General features: G+C 47.7%; 1 non-coding gene across 1 annotated transcript; it reads right to left on the bottom strand.

Annotated features, from left to right (window-relative positions):
• Positions 1-204: 204 nt before the first annotated feature.
• TRNAR-UCG (transfer RNA arginine (anticodon UCG)) lies at positions 205-289 on the bottom strand. Its single transcript has one exon. It is a non-coding gene; the product is annotated as a tRNA-Arg (tRNA).
• Positions 290-4,018: the final 3,729 nt, after the last annotated feature.

Below are 4,018 nucleotides of genomic sequence, written 5' to 3'. Positions count from 1 at the left end.
TCAAAGTTGGCTTCGTCACAAAATCAGCTGCTTTTATAATAATCATCTATTCTTTTAGCGTTTTACTCTTAAAAAATTTTTTTTTAATGTTTACTTATTTTTGACAGAGAGAGAGAGAGAGACAGGGCACGAGCGGGGGAGGGGCAGAGAGAGAGGGAGGCACAGAATCTGAAACAGGCTCCAGGCTCCGAGCCGTCAGCACAGAGCCCGACGCGGGGCTCGAACCCACGAACCGCGAGATCACGACCTGAGCCGAAGTCAGACGCTCAACCGACTGAGCCACCCAGGCGCCCCTAGCACTTGGCTCTTAAACTACAAATTATTCTTTTATATTTCAACTGAAAGAATTTCAACATATAAACAACATGAGGAGAGCTTTGTTCCTTGTTACATCAAGAGCTAAATTCTAAATGGGACGCCGTGTGTTCAGAGAAGGGCAGTCGATGGAAATGACGGCAGTGGCTGGGTCCCCACCACTGATGGGATTAGACGGATGGTCACCTAGGCAACCAGAGCATCGCTGATGCTGCTGGGCTCGGGGTGGGGCAGAGATGGCTGCTTGGCTCTCCAAACACTCAACCTGAAGGCTGGGGGGGCCAAAGTGTCACATCTTTCTGAAATAGGCCATGCTGATCCTGCCGTACATCTCATTGTTCCCTACCTTTTCCCATAGGTGTTTTGTCTCTGAGCTCTGTCCCTGTTGCTGTGTGGAAACAACTATTAAATTCCTATTCTGGAAAGTATTGTAAATGAGAAGGAAGGGACTCGTTGTCTGGTCCTCTTTCTTAATGATTGGAATTCAGATGTGATGACTGGAGCTTGAGCAGCCATATTGGGCCATGAGGTGGAAGCTACCTGACAGAGAATGGCAGAGCCACAAGTTAAAAGGAGCTTGGGTCTCTCATGATTGTGGAGCCACATAGCAGCCCTGAGCTGTCGGCCTTCAGATTTCTTCCCCTCTCTCACATTAAGTATTCATATCTTTCACTTGAGTGGTGGACTAAATGCATTTTCTTACCGCGCTCAAGGACCGTTAACATGTCCAAAGGAAACATCACAGGCATTACTAAACTGTAATTGGGAGAACTTCAGGGAAGTTGCATTGAATCTTTAGATGAATTGAAGAGAGAGGCACCCGGGCGGCTCAGCGGGTTAAATGTCCGACTTCGGCTCAGGTCATGATCTCACGGATTGTGGATTCAAGCCCCATGTCAGGCTCTGTGCTGACAGCTCAGGGCCTGGAACCCGCTTCGGATTCTGTGTCTCCCTCTCTCTCTCTGTCCCTCCCCTGGCTTGTGCTCTCTCTCTCTCTCTGTCAAAAATAAATAAACATTAAAAATTTTTTAATAAAACATTTAAAACCACGGCATCATACACCTTGCTTTATTATGTAAGCAATACCTCTTGAGGATTTCAGCATATCATTTCACAGAAAAGGAACCTTTCCATGTCAGCATAGAGAGACGCCCTTCCTGAGATATATATATATTTTTTTCTTTTTTTCTTAACACAGCAATTTGTTCCATACTATGGATGCTAAACTGTCCTCTATGAATGGATATTTGGTCTAACTGCAATCTTGGGCTAATGCTCTCTTTGCTTTTCAAACTCACACTCTTTGGGTTCTCCTGCCCCTCCTCTTGTACAATCCCTTTCCATGATTCCTCCTCTTCTGCCTGACATTGACCCCTAGTGAGGCCTGGGGGGTTGGGCCTCGACCGTTTTCTCTCCCCTCTGAACACCCTCCGTCTAGATGATCTCATCCAGCTCCGTGGCTTAAAATTCCTCCCATGTCCCCATGGCTTCTAAATTTATACCCCACCCTATGTCTCCCCTGAGCTCCTGGCTCGCGTGCCCAACTCTGCTTGGCTGTCTGCTGGGCATATCAAATTTAAGACCTCTAAAAATGGGACTCCTGATCTCCCACAGCTCGTTTCTCCCTACAGCTTCCCCATCGTGGTGAATGAACCCACCACCACGTAAGCCAAAAACGAAGGCAGTAAAAAAAATTTTTTTAACCGAGGTGAAAGTCACATAGTAGAAAACGAACCCTTGGAAGTCGCACGTGAAGTGGCCTTTAGTGCATTCACAATCTTGTGCAACCATCACCTCCGTCTAGTTGCAAGAACCGTCATCCCCCACAAAGAAATCTCGACACCATGAAGCAGAGGGTCCCCCTTCTCCCCCTGCTCAGTCCCTGGCAGTCGCTGAGCCACCTTCAAACTCCGGATTCATCTATGTTGGGTATCTAATCCAAGTGGAATCATGCCATGTGTGGTCTTTTGTGCATGATATCTGCAAAGTTCACCCAGTTGTAGTGCTTCTCAGTATTTCACTCTTTTTGGAGACTGAATATTATTCCATTATGTGGCTATTCCTCATTTTGTTTATCCATTCATCCACACAATGGAGAGATCTAGGTCTGTGGGAAGGTACATGTATCATGTGCCCTGTATAACAGGGGCACCTGGGTGGCTCAGTCGGTTGAGGGTCCAACCCTTGGTTTCGGCTCAGGTCACAATCTCGCGGTCCGTGGGTTCGAGCCCCGCGTCGGGCTCTGTGCTGACCGCTCAGAGCCTGGAGCCTGCTTCGGATTCTGTGTCTCCTCTCTCTCTCTCTCTCTGCCCCTTCCCCCACTTGCGCTCTGTCAAAAATAAACCCTAAAAAAAAAAAATGAGCAAAGGATTTGCATCGACATTTCACCAAAGCGGATGTACAAAAAAGCACATGAAAAGACGCTCAACGTTACTAGTCCTCAAGGAAATGCAAATCAAAACCACCATGAGATAGCACTTTGCACCCACTAGGATGGTTATAATAATAATTAAAAAAAAAAAAGCAAACAGGCATTAACAAGGGTCGGCAAGGAGGCAGAGCGGTTGGAGCCCTCGTGCGTCGCTGGTGGGAACGTCAGTAAGATGTTACCGCAGCTGTGGAATTGCCACGCGATCCAGAAATTCCATTCCTGGGTATACACCAAGGTAATCGAAAGCGGAGGCTCAGATATCATAGCAGCGTCATTCACAACAGCCAAAAGGTGGAAGCAAAAAAAAAAAAAAAATGTGTTTATTCCACACAATGCAGTATTTTTTTTTTTAAGCTTCTTAATTTATTTTGAGAGAGACCGACAGAGAGCATGTCTCGGGGAGGAGCAGAGAGAGACAGAGAGGGAGGGAGCGAGAATCCCAAGCAGGCTCCGCGCTGTCGGCACAGAGCCCAAGGCGGGGGCTCAAACCCACGAACTGGGAGATCATGACGCGAGCTGAAGTCGGATGCTTAACTGACTGAGCTATCCAGGCGCCCCCGCGATGGCTACCTTTAAAAACGAATATATCTGTTGTGGTTATACGCATCCTTCAAGATCCCACCTCTACCAGGAAGCTTTCCTGGATGAGCCTAGGCAAGATCCGTGGCTCCAAGCCCCCGCGGAACTTTAAACTGTGGCAAAACATGCCCCGGTTAGCGAATTCTGTATTTTACGCCCCACACCAGGGATCAGAACACATCTTCATGATAATTACAGAGCTCCTCTGTCTGACTGTCAACAGGCTGACCCAGCCTGTCCCAACCACCAGACCAAGCTCCTAAAAGCGGAGCTTGTCTCACTCACTCAAGTATGCCCAGCACGTTGCCCAGAGCCTGGGACAGGGAAACTTCTCGGTGGATGTCGGGGGATCGAATCAATGGGCCATTCTGCCGCCCGCTTCTCAATTTGGAATGTGCCTAAGCCCAGGGATATGGCGATGGCAATGGCACCCCAAGGACTCACGAATCTACGGCAGATTTTCCTTGACATCCCTCACAACACATAGTTAACGACAATTTTTTTTTTTTCTTGTGATGAGAATTTTTCAGATCTCCTCTTAGCAACTTTCAGATACACGGTCCAGTGTTCTTAACGACAGTTACCATGCTGGACCTCGCATTCCCAGGACTCCTTTATCTTGTAAGAGGAAGGGTGTGTACCTTTTGACTACCTTAGCCAATCCCTATCCGTGGAAACCACTAGACTGTTCTC

This window comes from Lynx rufus, unplaced genomic scaffold (assembly GCF_022079265.1).
Source record: "Lynx rufus isolate CCGP_SWC_20201006 ecotype Redwood Valley unplaced genomic scaffold, mLynRuf1.p SCAF_16, whole genome shotgun sequence".
Lineage (NCBI taxonomy): Eukaryota > Metazoa > Chordata > Mammalia > Carnivora > Felidae > Lynx > Lynx rufus.
This window is presented reverse-complemented; position numbering and strand designations above follow the sequence as displayed.